Genomic DNA, 21,409 nt, shown 5'->3' on the forward strand with positions numbered 1-21,409 from the left:
TTTCTGCCTTTCTTCGGCATTTAACTAGTCCTTCATACTTTGTGCTATTTCAACAATTCAAATATCAAAATGTTCAGCCTTTTCGGGACAGGTGTGCTATGTCTTTTCTCTTTTCAACTATTCATACTTTTTGCAATATTCAACTATTTCTGATTTTTTTTTTTCCCCATAGAGAATGCATTGGAAGAGTCTTGAAACTCTTCAAATCTTCTTACTTCTTTCAGCCTTTAAAGCGTCCACATACTTTCAGCTAGAGACTTCATTCAAATTCTGAGCTGTAGACAAACTTCTATGTATTCATCCTGTATTTACAACTTTTTCATAGCTTGTACCGTTTGAGATAAATCCTTTAAAAGCACATGAGGATTTCTGACAAATTTCACACTTTTCAATGAGTGTGTATGGGGTTGGGTCAGAGTGGGTGACGTCATCGTAGAGTGCAGGAGATCCAAAAAAGCGACTGAAACTTTTCTTCTGAAACTGCCAGCAAAGCTACAAATGACACTCTACACTCATGATTTTGGAAACAGTTTGTAGCCATGCTTGTCTTCTGTCTCACAATGCCGTCAAAAATGCACAGAGACTCAGAGAATAATTTAAAATATTTTTTAAATGCAGCCTGGGTGCTCTCTCTCTGCCATTCAGCCCAATGCATTTTTTTTTCACAGCAGAGTAGCAGGAGCTCAACTTTTTAAATTCACTGTAATGGGCATTATACTTTGTTTGATTTCATCAAAAAATAGTCACAAGTCACAAAAAGGTCCTCTACTTACTTGTTGTGGCTCATTTATACTATTTTCTGCTTTTTTTAAGCATCATTGAAAAATCTCACATTCATCAAAGTCTCAACCTCTCTTCTCCACAACTCTGTCTGTAGTCCAGTGGGTAAGGTGGCTGCTTGCCAACCCCAAGGTCACTGGTTTCGAATCCAAGGGGAGCACTCATTTTATGTTATGTTGAATTCTGCTCCCCTCCCCCACCCTCAATTGGTTACAGGTGTTCGTTAAGAGACGCATTAATTCCTAGTGCCACAGTTTGCAGCACATCACCACATTACAATGGCAACATGCTTATGTCTGTGCTCTCTGTGGCAAAGCGGCAGAGTAAAGGTTTAGTGATCATGAGGTTGTGGGTTTGATTCCTGGTTCAAATCTTGCCTCAACAACAATTATAGGGAATTATTTTCCCAGTCGTCCTCTGTTGACTTCTGATAACTTGCTTCATGTTGAAACTGCTGCTCTCAGCCTGAAATTCACAGACATTTTCATTCTAAGTCATTCAAGCTTGACTCTCAAGCTTTCTTGGTGTTGACACACTGTGTTTCCAACAGGTGCAGCTTTGGGCTCGTTAACTTCAGAGTGAGACAGAGTGCAGCTCATCAGCAGACAACAGTCTCTGTAACTGTGTGTATACTGTGGCTTTGAGGCAGAGTGGAAGTCTACTGACCATGAGGTTGTGGGTTCGTTTCCTACCTCGGTCAAACATTTGTATGGTGATCACTGCTTGCACTGTTTGCTAATTCTGCAACAGTGTTCAGCTGCTTTCAGCATTCACACCATTTCCATTCTTGGAAATGCTTTTTCTAGTTTTGTTTATTGTTTTTGAGAAACAGTGAGTTCAATGCTGCTAATTTATAACCGTCATAACATGTTTTTATTGTATTACTCCAGGGAACATCTGTAAATGGGACAACAGATGAAAATTAGCCGGTGGTTTACAATTCTGTATCACTCAGTCTTGTTCATGAACTTGCACTGTCCCACCCAAATATTGATTTGAACAAAATGAAAAAATAGCCATAGATCCATGTCATCTGGTGTAATTAGGCTATGATTTCTCTGCAGGTGTGTGTTGCTATGCTTATTGTTGATTCAGAGAATACAACCATGATTGTATCTTTGCTTACTGTATGCAAAACAAAGATGTTAAATTATGTCCCTGGGTTTTGAAACAAGGAGGAAGCCTCAGAGTCCATTTAAAAAAAAAAAGAAGTACAAGCAAATTATGTTCTGGTGCAGCAGTGCAGATTACACAATTATTAAAATAATGGTTAGTCTCACCCTTACAAAAATGTACCTTTTTAAAATACAGTGCATGCACCCATAGAAAGCAGTACCATTCTCCCGATTCGACGATATTGCCGATTCTCTCGATTTTCAGTCTGCATTTTTAACATTTATCTGCACACAAATACTGTAGGAGCCTATAAATCAACATACTCCATTATAAAGTGAACTTAAACCCTTGTCAAAACCTGTACTCTCTGTATGTAAAAAAAGGCTAACAAGGGGCGGTGCCTGGCGCAGTGGGTAGAGCGGCTGCCCCATGTAGAGGCTACAGTCCTCAGCGCAGGCGGCCCCGGTTCAAATCCCACATCAGGCAGCCCTTTCCTGCATGTCGTTCCCCCTCTCTCTGCCTCCCCTTTTCCTGTCTATCTCTACTGTGGACTATCGAATAAAGGCAAAAAGCCAAAAAAAATACTTAAAAGCTAACAATGCACATTGCACAATATTAAAAAATAAAATAAAAAAAAATTCCCCTCAAAAAATCGATTTTTGAAAAAAGAAAAAAATCGTCAAACGAAGTCTTGAATAGTGAATCAGGTAGGGACACATTACTAAAGACTTCACTAGGCAATTTCAAATGAGCAAGCCTGTCCTTCCTCTTTTGAAGCCACTACAATAGCTACATTTTCTGAGCAAGTAAGAACACATGCCAATACGGACAATCAGGCAAGATACGATGAGCCGTTAAAAATGGCAAGAGCCTGAAAATGCGCCATTTTTGACTTGCTGATCCAACCATGTTAGAACTTTATTTTTTTCAGTCAATTGCATTGGTTTGTTTTGTCCGTCATTCTTCCCAATGTGTACATGTTTCAACTCATCATTGATTTCATGTATGGTTATGAGTTTTAAAAATATGAGCTTTATGGATGATAGGTTTATTTGTCATTCTTATGCGTCACATAAAAACTAAATTATGTTTCACACATCCACCGTTCGAGATCAGTGCATTAATTTCAACAATATAAGTAAAACATGTATAACCAACTTCATTCCCAGAAGCATTACTCCCTCTAGCAAGTTATGCATAACATCTGGTGGAAGACACTGAAGACACTTTGTCACATCAAAGTAAGGCAGTTGGACAGTCATTTTTCACACAGTCTATGATATTTACGTACTTTTGTTGTTCAAAGAACAAAACTATCCTCACAAAACTTTTCTTGGATCTCTGAATGCAAATACAAAATCAGCATAAACGTCCAGCATTGAACGACACTGAAAAACCACCCACATGAGCAGAGAGGTGAAGTCAGTATAGCTGCCCTCCATGTTATTGATCATAACGGTGAATGTAGCAGCAAGCTCTGCTGGAATGAGTTCTTTACATTTAGATACAGCAGATGTCAGACATCTACTCTAGTGGATGTTTTTCTAGGTAAAGTTGAAATAAAGCCAAACATTACAAAAGGCTGGTCAGAAAGGATGGATTGGATTTTGTGATTTCCACAAAACTGGAACATGCAGGACTAACAGAGCCATCTGTGAATGACACGAAAAGACAGAAAACCAGAAACACACAGCCAACCAAACCATGCAAACTGAGAGGTGAAACAGGAGTGACTAAATACACCAGGGAGTAATGAGACACAGGTGGGCAAATCACACACAGGTGAGACACATCAGCTAATCACTGGAAGAACAGGTCCTATCAAAATGAAACGGGAAACATGAACTGGAACTATAACCAACAAATATATGGCAAATATTTTCACTAATACAACTTAAATGAGCCAGACTTATGGAAATAATCAAAGATTTTCTTAATTCTCTTTCACTGGATACCCCCAGTAGTTTTTCAATGTTTGTCTTTCCTGTCTGTCTTCTGAGACCCCGCCCCCTTGCCAGTTTGCTTCTTAGTAGGGGTGTGGCACAGCACTGACAACAGGGCACACCTGTGTGTCATCACTCATCAACCTCAGTATAAGAACCCTGGCTCTCCAGACACTTGTCTTCAGACTCTTCTGCTCTCAGTGCAGAAACTCTCAGACCACTGAAATGCTTCACTGTGAATTCAGACTGATCGCTGCTTGTCACCTTGGTTCATTCCTTATCAGTGCTCCCCTCTCCCCCAGTTCATACTTGCCCTGGTTCTGCTGCCTGCTCCTGCTGTACTTGACTGCTGCACTGTCGTTCCTAGCCATGCCACTCACCAGCCATCTTTCTCCATGCTCTTTTCTGCAACAGCTGGGATCTCTCACTCCTGATATTCCCCCAAACTGCTGCTTTGCCCACTGAAGTGAAGCTCACAGCCCAACACCCCCATCTCCTCATCTCATTAAGCTCTGTACCTGCGGCAGGTACACAAGGCCAGGCAGCCTCCATCAAGTCTAATAAAAGGTGGCAGCATAGCTGGTCTGCTTCTGATTAGTATATTGTGGCATTGCCCACTTAAAGTCTTCTACCTACCTTCCTCCAGAAGCGCTCACTGTGATTGTCCAAAAAAAAAATCAACAGCAAGTCCTAACCTCATGAGTATTCTGAGACCCTCTAATGGCTTGGTCCAGTCTCTAAATTGTGTGGTGGCCTGGAAAAACCCTTCACATGGTGGGATTTTGACATTTTCATTTTTTGATATTTCCATAAACTAGATTCAAAACTGTTTGAATAACTGAGATAGCCCTTTCAGATCAAAAGTTATGGGCATTTTAATCTCTTATGACCAAAAAACTGAAAAGTGAGAAAAATGGATTTAACTAGAACATTGCTGTTTTAATCCTCAAAGACGAGTGTTTTACAAAACATTAAACTTCTGAACCGTTTATGATAGAGATGAGCTGTAAACTGTATCTAAATCGTGTGATTTTCTGCTTTCCGGGGGTCCTTGAATGGTGCCTCTATGACAAGAAGGGACCATACAGGGTGTGTGTAATCACGTGGTACGGGAACAGACGCTAACCTAGCGTAGCATCGATGCTAATCCGAACGTAGCATCAATGCTAAACAGAACGTAGCATCAGCGCTAAACCGAACTCATCATCGGCACTTGCACATGTTTCACAAAACAACAACATATTATAACTTCCGAACTGTTTATGATAAAGATCAGCTGTAAAAAAGCATCTGAATCGTGGGATTTTCTGCTTTCCGAGGGTCCTTGAATGTTACCTCTACAATAACAACGACGTCCTCTCCTCTAGCGCTGCTGCTGCAGCTCAGCTGTGCTGTGTCTCAGCTGAAAATGAAACGCTTTACTCGCCACAAACGTAAAAAAGTACTTTCTGTTTTGTTTTCTTAAAATATTTATTCACCACGATGTAGTAGGGAGTTCAAAGTACCAGAATCACACAAAATATCAAAATCGTTGAAATAGTACTTCCACCTTTGTGCTATTTGCCACAATCGAACGTCAGCCACTTCCGACGGGTTTTCCCAGGCCGCCACACAATTGTGGTGGATTTGGCATGTTGTGGCAAAAGTTACAGGTGAAGGATTACTGCTGTGGGATGAGTCCATATACATGATCAGTTTTTGTATGTCTTCCTCTGGGACTCTGTGTCTACACTGCTCCTAATCCTCTAGAGGTAATGGTGTAATGGAGGGGTCATACATCTTTTGGCACATACCTAAAGACCCCCTCCCATGAAAATCGTGCTTTTCACATGTTCCTGTGGCATTTTTCTTGTGTTAGAGGACATATCAGCAGAAAAGGAAGTGCAAAATTGCATTTCTGAGTTTTTCTGCCTTCAAATTGCTGTGAACCAATGGCAGACACAAACTCGCAGTTTCAGGGAGACTGGAGTTGACTTGTCACAGCTCTAGGGGAGGGCACTAGAGCTACAAGCTCACGCCCCACTCTGCATCTGGCTCAGAGGTGAAAGGCTTGACGCTCGGTGTAGCTGTCAAGGAATAACAGGTATAGCTCACCTGGTAGAGCAGCTTGCACAGTGAGCAAGGACTATATTCCAGTGTGCAGTTTTACGCTAAACGCGCTGAATCTGTAATGTCCAGCTGTCAGCGAGTGTGGGAGAGGCAGTGCGGGGGGGGTGGCTGGGCGGGTGCAGAGCAGTGCAGTCTCCGCCCACCCTCCAGATGTGCATTGCTAATGAGCTGCTGGTGCTGTGCAGAAGAATAGCCCTGGGAAATGGCACAGGTTGTGATTTTGGCTAAACTTCATAATCACAATTTAAAGACCACATAATGCTTTAAAATAACCAAAAAGGGTCGCGGGAGGGGGACTTTAAGATTGTAATTCATGTCTGCACTAGTGACATCACACTATAGCAGTAGGAGATTACAATGGATGCGTGGGGAATCCCTGAGGTGGTCTTAAGAAGTTTTTGTGTGTGTTTCAGACGTGCACAGTGATTGCAGCTCGTCTGATATCATGTATTTCATTTATTGTTTATTTGTTTGAGGACAGTGCACATTCATGAACAGTTAACGCCGTGGCATCCTGTAAGTGTGCCGGATTTAGCTCAGAGCTAATTTCCATCCTCAGTCCTCACATAAAAAAAAAAAACAGACATATCAGAGCAAAAGTAATAACAATAATTACAATGGAAGAGAAGATGGCGGGTGACGATGTACATTGGATCAGACAACTGAATGTAGTATTCAGTGTCTTGAAGTTGACGGGTGTGGTTCGTGGACAATGTCAGCTATTTTATTCTAAAAAATCTCTCCAGTTTCTATACATGTCTGGCTGTCTTTCAAGATGGGGGATGAAGGAATTCAAGGACTTGATCAAATCATTTTTCGTGGACAAAGTTGTCGTGGCATGTAAATCACGGCATTAGGAAAAGCCAGTTTTGCTGTGTTGCACAGCGATTCCAAAGTCAGAAAATAAGGGGGGGGGGCAGGGAGAGCTGGTCAGCTCGATGGGAGGACTGGGTGGCAGACTGGTCCATGGGAAGGAAGGGGAGGCCGGTCTAACAGCAGGGGAAGGGGTGGGAGGGGGGGGGCGATGCAGGCGGCGGCTGGTGCAGAGAGATGAAGCTCCGGTGGATCTGCGGAAACACAGAGTGCGAGACACCAAGGCCAAACTACAAAGTACAGCAGAAAATGACAGTTCAAAAATATACAGAGGAGAGGAGAGAAGAGGAAAGGAAAGGAGAGGGCTCTGTGTAACCAGATGTGTCCCCAGCAGTCTAAGCCTATAGCAGCGTAGCTATAAAATGGTTCAGAGCTACCTGAAACCAGCCCTAACTAAAAGCCCTGTCATAAAGGAAGGTCTTAAGTCTAGACCCATGGAGAGAGCTGGTTCCACAGTAAAGGAGCCCGGTAACTGAAGGCTCTACCTCCCAGTCTGTTTTTAGAGATACTGGGAGTCACTAACAGACCTGCGTTCTGGGAGTGCTCTGGTAGGACAGTAAGGAATGATTAGTTCTTTCAGATAGGTTGGAGCTTTATCATTAAGAGCCTTATAAGTCAGCAGAAGGATTTTGAAGTCTATTCTAAATCCTACAGGAAGCCAGTGGAGAGAAGCTAAGGTGGGAGAGATGTGCTCTCTCTTCCTAACTCCTGTCAAAACTCTTGCTGCGGCATTCTGGACCAGCTGGAGACTCTTTAGAGAGTTTTTCGGACATCCTGACAGGAGAGAGTTGCAGTAGTCTAGCCTAGAAGTGATAAATGCATGTACTAGTTTCTCAGCATCACTCTGGGAGAGGATATTCCTAATCTTAGTGATACTGCGCAGATGGAAGAAGGCGGTCCTAGTCACATGTTTTATGTGGGAGCTAAAGGAAAGGTCCTGGTCAAAAATGACTCCAAGGTTCCTCGCGGTTGTACTCGGGGTCAGGGTGATGCCATCTAGAGTAGCGATCTGATTAGAGAACGTGTCCCTGAGATGTTTAGGTCCAAACACAATAACCTCAGTTTTATCTGAATTCAGTAGCAAGAAGTTAGAGGACATCCAGGATCTAATGTCTTTCAGACAGTCTTGTAGATTGATGAGGCGGCTTCTGTCATCTGGCTCCATGGACAAGTAGAGTTGCGTATCAGCATAACGGTGAAAATTGAGTGCTTCCGGATGATGCCACCTAATGGGAGCATGTAAAGAATGAAGAGGATTGGCCCTAAGACTGAACCCTGCAGTACACCATACGTAACTCTGCTATACTCTGAGTGGTCGTTATTAACATTAACAAATTGAAACCTGTCAGACAAGTATGACTTAAACCATTTTAGGGCAGTTCCTTTAATCCCTATTTCATGATCTAGTCTCTGCAGCAGGATGCTGTGGTCGATGGTGTCGAATGCAGCACTGAGGTCCAAAAGTACAAGAACAGAGACGAGACCTCTGTCTGAAGCTATAAGAAGATCATTAGAGACTTTGGCAAGTGCTGTTTCAGTGCTATGGTGTTCTCTGAATCCAGATTGGAAAGCTTCAAAGAGCTCGTTGCTGTGCAGATGTTCATGTAGCTGCTCCAGGACAATCTTCTCAAGGATCTTAGAGATGTAAGGAAGGTTGGATATAGGCCGATAGTTGGCGAGGACATCTGGGTCAAGAGAAGTTTTTTTTTGTAAAGGGTTAATGACAGCCACCTTGAAGGCCTGTGGCACGTAGCCTGTGGCTAAGGAAAGATTGATTTGGTTCAGAAAAGAAATGTTAATTCCTTAAGTAGTCTTGTCGGAACTGGATCCAGCAGACATGTGGCTGACTTGGAAGAAGTAATTGCAGAAGTTAAGTCTGACAGGTCGATGGGAGAGAAGCTGTCCAAGTGTGTACCAAGTCTGGGAGGTGCTTCTATGGGTACCGTAATCTGTGGTCCATTACTAGCAATTTTTGTTCTAATATTAACTATCTTTTCGGTAAAGAAAGTTAGGAAGTCGTTGCTGCTGAGAGTTGGAGGGATGGATGGCTCAACAACACTATGGTTCTTGGTTAGCCTGGCCACAGTGTTGAAAAGGAACCTGGGGTTGTTCTTATTCTTTTCTATTGGCGATGAATAGTAATTGCTTCTAGCAAGAGCCTAATGTTTTACCTTGACTTCCCATAGTTCCAGCCAAGCTGATGCAACGCCTTCCGCACCGACCATAAACTGATGTTTATGTTGTGGTCACGCAAAAGAATCTCTTTCAATTTTCTTGCAGGTAACTCGTCGTTTGCTTTCAGGATGGCATCTAGTCTTTCCACCACCTGACTGATAGAGAGAGACATTGTTAGGGTAATAATAATAACAACAATAATAATAAAAAAAATATATTGGCAATACCTTGTCAGTTTACGTGGTTTACAGACTCTTTTCTCCACAGTTGCATGCAGGAAATGATGCTGAATTGTGCGCAGGGAGGCTGAGACTCCGGCCGACTTGAGATGTGCAGCGATGGCTCGTGCAGTCCAGCCTTTCCTCCGCAGAGTCTTGATGAGTTCACTCGTTTTCGCGTCGATCATAGCCATCTCTGAGTAAATCGAAGTCCAACTCAATGAAGACTAACCAAATGTAGTCCATGTAGGCTACAACAATTTATTCTTGCTGAGTGGGCGTTGATTAGGATGCCTCTCCCAAGGGGCGTGTCTGGTCTAAAATGATTTTTTTTTCTTTTACTGTGCGTCTCACATTTGCCTAATGGGTGTGGCTACCCTACTGTAACTCTGCTGCCTTGTTCAATCACATCCTCAGTTCTGTACCATATGGGCTATATGGCCCCCTGCTGATTACTCGACCTACTGATTACTTTAGCTGACCGAATTCAACTGCTTCAAGATGAAGAGCGCACGTTTCTACGGAGCATCCAAGGTCAGCAAGGCTCTCTTTCCCCGAGATGAGAACTCAGGGGCGCAAAAGGTATTTTTTCCCATTACATTTACAAGCGAGAATCAAACATTTGTCAACCTAATGGAAGAGATCAACGTTTTTAATTTTCAGTCTCTAATTTCTTTGCTATTTTTCCTTGTTACAGGTTGCAGCAAAAACCGCACAACCGCACAATCGTCTGCCCCGCCAGCAAAGCGTCTCATCCAAAAAAAAGCGGTAAGTGTCATAGGCCTAGACTACACTTTATACAGTATACTACTCTATCTCCCTTGTTTATTATACCGTAAACCATGACTCATTACTTGTTTGTTTTTCAAACCACAGGCAGAGGTTTCTCGTTTGGTGGCTCCTCGTGTTCCTGATGATGTTGAAGCTCTGAATATGCTCCTGGACCACAGAACGCAGCAGCTGCAGCGCGGAGAGGAAAAAGGCAAGCTTCTGGCAGAAAAAGAGACCCTGCTCGCAAAAATTACCCGGATGGAGGATGAACTGGCAACCCTGAGGCAGGAAAATCAAAACCTCAGAGAGAGCGGGAACTCCGAAGGAAGAGGGCAGGCTTTCATGGAGGAGATCCGAGCTGGGATCGGAGAACTGCAAGATGCTTTCCGCGAGCAGCGAACTCGCATCCCGGTTACGCCCCTTACCCCCGTCAGGCCGATCCCACGACACACATTGACTCCTGATCTTTCCTCGTCGCAAGCCTTGATGTCTCCGCTGGTTCTATCTTCAACCTCGGACAGCATTAACATCTCTCACCAACACCCCGATGTAAGCTTGAGGCATGTCGGACCTGAAGACCATGCTCGAGTCCGTCACCAGAGCCACGGCCAGGTGGCACATTTTGGGTGCCTACTGTTCCGGAGAGTCATTTCAGAGGACAATTACCGAGCCTGGGCCAAAACGACAAACTGGGACGGATCCAGGGGGAAACATGAACTGCCACAAAATGTGAAGAACTTTGTAGTGCAGTCACTGAGAACGGAGTTTCCAGGCATGGACAGAAAGGACTTGAAAGACTGCATAGATAAGATCAACGAGTTCTTGCGAACTCCGAGAAGATCATCTGAGGGTCCTATCCTCACCCTACTGTAGCCTACAGTAGCCTATAGTACTTGATGCTACTGTGTGTGTTTTTTTTCTTCAATAAAATGTTTTCATATCCAAGTTTTGCTCGAGGCATCTTATTTTGTCAAGTGATTCAAAAAGCAGTAAGCAAGGTTATTATAGCCTATAAAGCTAGAGAAAAAAATAGTTCTTTGTTCTAAAGACTCTTTTATTGTGGGAAATATTCATTTACTAGAGACAAGGGAGACACACATTAGGGCAGGTGCAGAGTGAAAACAGGCAAAAATAGAAAAAACACAAGCATATAATAAAACCAAACTAGAAAATTTCCTCTCGGGAAATTTTGAATGGGCCGCGGGGCTACTGCCGATTTTGCCATCTCTGTCAACATGGGAATCAAACCCACGATCTTAAGCGCAAGACAGAGCTGATCAGACAGACACATGATCATCTTTCTATAAGCACTGATATGGAGGAGCTGTAACCACATTAGGTTAACTGTGTGTGTGTGTGTGTGACACCAACAAGGTTTAACTTTAAAAACAGATTAAATCATGGTTTAAGTTTAAATTCTGTTGCACGTTAACTGTGTTTTAATCACATGAAGGTGTGTGTGTGTGACTGTAATCACATGAAGCTGGCTCTAGAGTCTGTGTGTGTGACTGACTTGACACATAGTTAGTTAGCAGTGTTGGGGGTAACGAGTTACAAAGTAACGAATTACTGTAACGATATTACTTTTTTGGGTAACGAAGTAAAGTAACGCGTTACTTTAAAAATATAGGTAACTACACTACTTTACTAGACTACAGGAACGCGCTTTCCTGCGTTACCTAGGCCGTGTTTGCCTGTGCTGTGTCTGTTTAAGTGGCGCAGGAATTATGTGCGTGCTGCGGCTCACTCAGCGGCTGTCTGTGTGTGCGCGATGCATGCTGCACAGAGATCCGGAGGGGGGGCGAGACGAGAGTGACGCCGCAGCAGGTACGAACAGAAGAGAGGGAAATGGAGACGGAGACGGAGACTGAGGGGTTCAGCCAGTGGCGATATTCCCACTACTTTCAGTTTATAGCTCGTAAGGACAAAAATATTCGAGTGAAATGCACTCTATGCCCAGGTGACAGGCTCCTTTCAACTGCTTCAAAGTCAATGAGCAACCTGTCCAAGCATTTGTCAGCCCAGCATGGCAACTCAAAACTTGTGGCAAAAAGTCCTCGCCAGTCATCTGCAGGAGTCGATGAGCAGCCGACCCAGCCTAAACAGGCCAAGCTTTTTTCAAGTTTTGGAGCACAGAAGCAGGTAACACAGAAAGACATTAACAGGCTGGTTGCAGGATTCATTGTAGAGGACGTGCTTCCCCTGTCGACAATTGAATCGCCCAGGTTTCAAAAAATACTGGATAAAATACCCGCGACTCGCAAGCCAATGTCCGACAGGAAAACATTTTCCCGTTACCTCGACAAGTGTTACTCCGACATGGAGTTAAACCTGAAAAGAACCTTTGAGTCGCTGGATAACGTGTCCACCACCGCGGACATCTGGTCCGCTAATAACAAGAGTTATTTAGGAATGACAGCGCATTGGATAGACGGCATTAGTTTTAAACGTGAAAAGGCTGCTCTTTGCTGCAAGAGAGTGAGAGGAAGACATACGTACGATGTTATAGCTTGCGAGATAGAAGGGATTCATTCAGCATTTGGGCTATCACATAAAGTAACAGCATGTGTCACTGATAATGGCAGCAATTTTTCAAAAGCCTTTAGAATGTTTGAATCCCACCCTGATGGTTTCTGACTCTGACGAGCCACCTGATGAAGAGGAGGACGTCACTTTTACTGATGTTGCTGAAGCACTCTCCACAGGATCAGAGGAGACATTTTCACTGCCACCTCATCTGCGCTGTGCATCACATACACTCAATCTGATCTCAAAAAATGACCTGGAGAAATGGCTGACCAGTAACAATGACTGTAAATCAGTTTACAGAAGTGCTCTTGCCAAGTGTACAGCTCTCTGGACAAAGCTAGTCGCTCTACTGTGGCCTCGGACCAGATTGAGGATGTGCTGAAAAGAAAGCTCGTCATACCCACTGCTACACGCTGGAACTCGACTCATGACGCCTTGTCTCTCATAACAGAAATCCCAATCAGAGATTTAAACACCATTTTTTCTAGACTGGGTCTTAAGGGCATCACTGAGCGAGAGTATCAGTTCCTGAAGGAATATTGTGCAGTGACAAGACCTCTTGCTGCTGCATTAGATATACTACAAGGAGAAGATGATTGCTACTACGGCACCCTCCTGCCAACCTTGGAGATTCTCATGTCAAAGTTGCTTGCCTTGAAGGATGGCCTTTCCCAGATGACAGCTGGCATGCCTGGTGCTATTGTACAGGTAAACTCATATTGAATAATAACATGAATAGGCCCTACCCTAACCCCTAATATCTTGCAGTGTAGGCTATAGGCCTAGAATGTAATAGCTGATTTAGCCCAGATTTATGAGGCTGTAAAAGCTGTTAATTTAACTGTATATGTTTGTCTAATGTAGCCTACTATTTTATATCACAGGCAATCAAAGACAGATTTGCATCTGTCTTGGACAGCAAGGATGCTCTGATGGCTGCTGCCACATCACCCAAATTCAAGCTCCGCTGGCTCAAAGATGAGAAGAGAAGAGATGCTGCCCAAACCATGCTGATTTCTGAATGTCGTGCCCAGACTCCTCCTGAGGAGCCACTGATGAAACCAGCAGATCAGAGCCCTGCCACCTCCAGTCACAATGGCTTTTTTGATTTTGAAGATGACATTTCCTACACAGCAGAGACTGAAGTTATGGAGTACTTCAAAACACCTGGATCCGGCTGGGAGGTTCTCTCCAGGTTCCCCAGGATTAAGGAAATCGCAAAGCAGTACAACACTCCAATACCGTCAAGTGCACCGGTCGAAAGGCTTTTCAGCCTGGGCAGTATTGTTCTGACCCCAAGAAGGAACAGGCTGTCAGATAAAAGATTTGAAAGACTTTTACTCATGCGATACAATCGTTATTTTGAAGAATAGAGAGAAAAATTGAGTGGTAGGATAAAGTTGCACTTCCTGTTCTCTCTGTTGCACTTTATGCTTCCTGCATTGTGATAATTGCAACACACAATGTTTCATTAATAGGTTCAAGAGTTTATGACGGCTGTCAGATAAAAGATTTGAAAGACTTTTACTTATGCGATATAATCGTTATTTTGAAGTTCAGAGAGAAAAATTCATTGAGTGGTATTAAGTTGCACTTCTGTTCTCTCTGTTGCACTTTTGTTGCACTTTAAGTTCCTGCATTGTGATAATTGCAACACAATATTTCATTAATATGGTAGGTACAAGAGTTTGTGACGGCTGTCAGATAAAAGATTTGAAAGACTTACTTCTGCAATACAATCATTATTTTGAAGAATAGAGAGATTAATCAATTGAGTGGGATCAAGTTGCACTTCCTGTTCTCTCTGTTGCACTTTGTTTCTTGCATTGTGATAATTGCAACACTCATTAATAGGTAGGTTCAAGAGTTTGTGACTTTGTATGTAACCAGCTTTATACAATAAACACCAAGTGTTGATAGAGCTATGATGTTTGTCCTGTATCTACTCGGTAAATTAAGAAATGGCAAAGTAAAGTAATAAGTAGTGAAGTTACTTTTCAAATGCAGTAACTAGTAAAGTAATTTCATTACAATTTACAGAAGTAACTAGTAATAAGTAACTAATTACTTTTTTTGAGTAACTTCCCCAACACTGGTCACCACTCTCATTATCACTGGCTGTTTGCGTTGTCTGTCAAAAAAATGGATGAATGAAACCTATCGACTTTGTATCGGCCGCGTCTTCTATCGAGGGAAAGTTATTTATCCTATGTTTTATCGCCCAGCCCCAAAGTGACACAGACCCGTTCATTCACAAGAAATCATCCAGCTGCACTCTCAAACAAGGTGCGGAGTGAGAAATCTGCGGCACTACTGCACAGTACTGTAGTTGGCTCATTTTAAAAACACATTTTGGAGATGACGAGACAGATGACCGAAAAAAGAGAGTGAGACGTGGGCTATAGTCTACTGTAGCTGCCGTCGTTACATTTTGTCATTGAAAAACTAGGCTACTATATTATTTACTGTCTGCAGCTAGTTCTCCTTTCATCCTCTTGTATTCTGTATCATGAACAGCGCCACTCCTAATCGCGGCTACATTGTGTGACGTGTCAGCATTGTCCCCAAAACGTCTGAGCAGTATTTAGTACGGTGCTGCCACCTAGAGGAAAACAGTTGTGGTGAAAAGACACGCGTTCACACGATCCTGCAGTGCAGGACAAACCCCGCAATTTTGAACCAGTAACATCTGTACATGCGCGCCAAAAACGCCAACGGATTGTGATCCGTATGGACAACGAGGGGCAAACTACACAAACCTATGTACACATCAAAGTACTGCAATACCCACAACAAAGCCAATGCTTCCGTTTCAATAGTTGAATACTTACTCTTCCCCCTTATACCCCTATACCCATAACAGTGTGCCTGCTTCTCAGCTTCTTCCTGAAGTCAATATCAGTTTTGTTTTTTATGTTGAGGCTCAGGTTGTTCTGTGTACCCCCTCTCCATAAATTTATTTATGAAGCACATTTTAAAAAGTATTGTATAGTTTAATGATCACAAATTACAAAGTGCTGTACAAAATAACCATGGCTGGCAGAGCCAGGAAAATTAAGAGAAGGACACACCTGGGACCATAAGGACACGTTTTGACATTTGGCCTTGAAGGTAGCTACGAGGGGGAACATCTGATTTTGAGGTGGGTAGACTCGGCGCCTTTGTGATCAACCCCACCACAGTCGTGTCGTCTGCAAGTTTGACTATTGTGGTGTTGTGAGATGGCGTGCAGTTGTGTGTCTACAGAATATAGAGGAAAGGGTTCAGCACACAACCATGTGGGGCCCCTGTGCTGAGTGGGAGAGAGGTGCAGCCCCATTCTGACTGTCTGTGGAAGTCCTTAACCGTTGTGCAGTCTTCACTTCCTGCATACACTAGTGGTCTTTCAGGTCAAAAATGACCCGTCTCCACCTTTTAAAATCCAAGCCTATTTTCTAGACATTTTCTCGAAAATGTATATCCATAATAAAATGAGCATATCTATGTAACTACAAGGTCTATTTGAATACCTTTGGTGTCATTGGAAAGGGAACACTTTGAGTGTTCTTTGAGATGTGTAATTATCAGTATATGTGTTACTGATGAATAGTAAATGAAGATGGCACACTGCAAAAATTCAATAATATTTTGTCTCGCCTAAAAAAAAAAGCACTTTTAGTGTGAGTATCCCTTGGAAATGTTGCTAATGAACCTCTAAACCTCTTTCAAATTATAGTACAATATGTGGACATTGTCTCTGCAAAGGTTGATTTTGATCAAGTGAAGCAGAACAAATTTAGAGAGGTTTTAGCACAGAGATATTAGGCGAGATGTCCAAAAATGACCATTTTGGCACCATTTGTGCCATTTGTATTTTCTAATGTACAATTATATTATATATTATATTTTTCATTTGTATATCACTAATGGTGTTCAGTACATCCAAATACAACAGTTTTTGGCTTTATAAATATATATTATATATTTCCCATTCAAAAAATGATCACACAAAGCAATTGAATCTTGAATCCAAATGGACCAGATTTACTTGTATCATACTGCAAACTGTTACAATAAAATAAAATAAGATAAAATAAAAGTGTCAAGCAAGTACTATTTTGTAAATATGAACTAAAAAACACACAGCAAACAAAAATAACTATTTACATTACAGGAGTGACACATAGTGTCTAGTCTGTCTTAGTGTCTATTGTCCATCATGCCACAGCTGAAAGCAGTTTTTGGTGGATGAGAGGCAGAGAGGAACATTGCACTTCCTGCAATAAACTGGTGTTTTTACTCTGGATTGTCCAGCATCCAGGCATCTCTTGCAATGTTTCCTGGTCCTGGCCTCGCCACTATAGAACGCAGGCATGCAAGTGTTGGGGGCCGGGGGTGGGGCTGCTGCAGCTGCTGCAGCTGCTGCTGATGAGCTCTCAGCCAGTTCCAGTAGTTCCTTGGCCAATTTCTCTTGAAAGAACTTGTGTGTTAGGGGCTTCTTCAGGGTGGGGTCCGGTCTTACTTTGAACAGTTCCTTGTGCAAAAGATAACTGTTTACTACAGCAATGTCCACGAAGTGATAAAAAAATGTCTTATACCACTTCATGGTTTTGTGCCGGACACTGTAAAAACCAATCAGTGCATCTGATAAATCCACCCCTCCCATATACTGATTGTAGTCAAGAATACAGCCTGGAACAGGTATGGCTTTGGTCGTCCATGCACCAGCCTCCTTCACCTTTCTTTTGACAGTCTGATTACTGTATGCTTGATGAAGTGTAGAGCACATCGTGACCTCTCTGGTGTCCATCCATTTCACATATAAGAGTTTGCCATCCCGGATCCAACGAAGATCCCCCCTCTCAGCCTTTTTTGGCAAGTCGTTGTTCTGGGTCTGTGGGAACCCAATGCGATTTTTTCTAATTGTCCCACAACAGCCAATGTGTTTTTTGTATAAATCGGTAAAGAGAGTGGGGCTTGTGTAGAAGTTGTCAGTGAACAACTTATATCCACTCCCAAGAAGAGGAAATGGAAGAAGGTCCATCACAGAAGAGTAACTCAACCCGTGGCCTGTGACAGTCAGTGATTTGCCTGTGTAAACAAAGAAATTCCAAGTGTAACCCGACGAGGAATCAGCGGGGTCCCCCCGCTATTCAGACATCCCGCTATTCCGACATGTCACTATTTAGACATCCCGCTATTACGACATCCCTCTATCTAGACATGCCGGTAGTCCGACACTTTTTGATACCGCTATTCCGACACGTCTTTTTTATTTTTATTTTTTTACAGCTGCGATACCCAGGCGCGTCTCTCTCTCTCTCTTTTCTTTTCAGCATGCCTATCACTGGTTTGATGAGGGAGTGATGTTCTTAATCTCAACAACTCAACTATCAAGTCACAAACAAAACTGACACACATGATAAACAAACAGAACTATGCTGCAGTTTGTTTGTCAAGTTAACCTGTGACCTTCAGCACCACGGACAGCGCCGCGGATGAGCCGCGGAGCTGCAGCTGTGAGCGTCTGGGCTCTGGGCTTATGGCCTGGGGCCTTATTTATCAAAACTGTAAGTAAGCAGTGTAAAACTGCTGCTACTAAATGTTTTGCTTAGGCCTACGGTGAAAAGACACCCAAAATATTTACACCTTTTTCAGATCTATCAAACTGTGCGTGCACAACTCTGCACCTCAACTTTGATAACTGGATCCAAGAATAGTGCGCAGTTGCGCACGTGAACACACCTCCGTCCCGGAATGCCTACACAACCATATGGTCAGCACGTGCATATTAATTAGCCATGTGCGCTCTGTGGAGCGACAACAAAGTGACAACGAAGACAACGGGCGGAGGGAGGGGGAAAGAAAGCGAGATACATGGCATCGGGCAATAAATCAGGCAAAAACCTCCCAAATCTCAACAAAAGGGAGCAGAAAAAAGAATAATCTTATGTAATCTGCCCCTTTATTCCAGACAATCTTTTTTTCTTCTTTTACCTATGTTAAAACGATGTAAAGCAGCAGGATAAACTCAGGTGACAGAATAATAACAGTCTCAGCTCTGCAGATCAGTGTGCGCTGCTGTGTGCTGTGTGTTTTTAAACTTGGAGGGTTTGTTTTTTCTTCTCTAATAGGCCTATGTATTTGTGTATGAGAAACAGTGTCTCAGATGAAAAAATAAAAATAAATCAGAAGGACACGTCTGACTATAACGTAATCAATCAATGTCGGAAAAGCGGAATGTTTGAAAAATAGTAAAGTGCCGCTACTCCGACAATGAAAAAAAAAAATGTCGGAATAGTGGGACACTTAAAAAATAATGTTAATGCCGCTATTCCGACAATTAGAAGTCAATGTCGAAATAGCGGCATGTCTGAATAGCAGCATGTAACCGGAATCAGCGAGGACGAACAGTTTGAAACCCCACTTGGTGGGTTTGTCTTTCATATATTGCTTCATGCTGATTCTCGCTTTGCTTGCGACCATGCGTTCGTCGATGGACAGATTCTGGTGAGGCTGGAAATGGGCTTTGCAGGCAGTTACAATCTCTGAATAGAGAGGCTGTATTTTGAATAGCCTGTCATATTCAGGAGTGTTCTTTTTCTTGTCATTTTCCTCGTCTTCCTTCGGATCGCTGAGATGCAGTGACCACAAAATGCACTCAAAACGCCTCCGTGACATTTTTTCACCAGGAAAGTGGAAGTTATACGGCCATGTTTTTCTCCAGTAATCTGATCTATGGTGCACCGTCACCAGGCCAGTGAAGAGGATGATAGCAAGAAATGTGTAAAAGTCCTTGGCTGTAAGAACCTCCCATTTGAAGGTCATTCCTGCCTGCTTACGTTTAGCAGCATTGGCGTTGGTGTTTGCAATGATCCTATTCACAACCGACACAGAGAAAAAAAGTTGGAACAGTTCCAACGGAGACCATGCTCTGGTGGTATCAAATGTTGGTCCTGGGGTCCTGGCTGGCATGAACCTCAGAGGATCAGGGTTGATGTCCACCTCATCTCTGTCACACCACCTTTCTTCCTCCTCACTTTCTGTTGGTGCTGTCTTCCTTTTTGCTGTCTTTTTGCCACCTGTGGGGGTAGTTCCCACAGAGGAGCGTCTTTTCTTCTGCAGAGTGGTGGGGGGAGGTACAGATGGGCCTGCCTGAGATGACGATGTAGATGGGCCTGCCTGAGGTGACGACTGCGGGGGTTGTGAAACTCCAGATGATGACTGACTCCCAGCTCTTGTCTGCTGTGTTTTGGAGGGCCCTGGGCCCCCACCTGTGGGAGAAGTTCCCACAGAGGAGCGTCTTTTCTTCTGCAGAGTGGTGGGGGGAGGTACAGATGGGCCTGCCTGAGATGACGATGTAGATGGGCCTGCCTGAGGTGACGACTGCGGGGGTTGTGAAACTCCAGATGATGACTGTCTCCCAGTTCTTGTCTGCCGTGTTGTGGAGGGCCCTGGGTCACTGGCAAGCGGTGGTTCATAATCCTCATCACTGTAAACCCAAATGCAGAAGAAAAACAAATATATTCATTCAGTGGCCTGGTCCTGAAATCTCAATTACATGTAAACACTAAAGGAAGAAACAGGGTAAAAAGAAACACACACTGTACTGGGGAAATAAACATACGCGGACGCGCACACATGCACGCGGGCGCGCACACACATGCACGCGCGCGCACACACATGCACGCGCGCACACACACACGCACACACACACACACACACACACACACACACACACACACACACACACACACACAGACAATGTATGTCATATCATCACTTGACGCTTTTTTTCTGTCATATTTTCACATCATAAGCCAAAATGTTGTCTTGACAAAGCTTCTAGCTCGACCTAGATAGGATAAATCTATGAATACAACATTTACAAAACACTACATACCTTTCCGATGATGGAAGACGATAGTCGGAGTCACCGCTGTCCTGTGTGTTTTCCGGATGAATAAGGTCTTCGTCTTCTGAAGACGAGTCACTGACGCATAGCGTGTTGTCAGCGTCCGTCTCCAGCAGTTCTAATGCTTCCGAAGCTGTAAGACGTTTCTTTGGGCCTTGTTTGGCCATCTTTCACCGAAAACTTACAAAATGCACGGTAAAATGAACTCTCTGCTGCTGTAAACAACCAAGCTGCTGTGCGCTCTGCGTCCCGATGCGTATTGACGCACTTAGCACGGGTAGCATGTACGGCATTACGCAGGGCTCTATCTCTGCCACTGATTGGTCAATATGGGTGAATGAGACCTCCTTCGACTCCTTAGAGCCAATAGAATAAATCTAGACCCAAGGAAATGACGTTGACAGCACTGCCAGCCATTCAGAATCCTTAGAATCCCAGTAGCGATGACGTGCAGGCTGTTGCTGTGCAGACTTGTCGTGCTTATGACCGGGTCCTAAAGTCCGCCATTTTGTGCCGGTTGTTTGGAATATAATACAGGACATTGGACTAACAGGGAAATATGTGGATTTACCGATAAAACTAACTTTTCACGGCGAAACAGCACAGGTAAGAGGAAATTTACAAGCATGTTTTGGCGAAGCAGTGTCTGTTTTTGTTCGTTTTTGGCTCCTATCTCTGCCGTGCTTCTGTGAACTCACGGGTGCTGGGTAACGTCACAATCCTTGTATCCGGCTCTTTCAGATGAGTGGTAGCACATGTGTTTTGCATAATGTACAGTAGTATACGAGCCACAAATGTGGCGACTGGGTCCACACATGAAGTTTGATGTCTAGTTGTTTGTTGGAGTAGTGTTTGGGCTGTGTTTGGGTCATAAAAACATGGTTTTTACACGTTGTAGCCCAGCTTCTGCTGTTTAATTTGACATATAATATGACCATATTCTTTCATAATCAGTGCAGTGGTGGCTCTGTTATTGTTCTGCATGTATTAGAGTCCCCCAT

This window comes from Trachurus japonicus, chromosome 3, assembly GCF_045865225.1.
Source record: "Trachurus japonicus isolate A0001 chromosome 3, Traja_1.0".
In the NCBI taxonomy this organism is placed as follows: domain Eukaryota; kingdom Metazoa; phylum Chordata; class Actinopteri; order Carangiformes; family Carangidae; genus Trachurus; species Trachurus japonicus.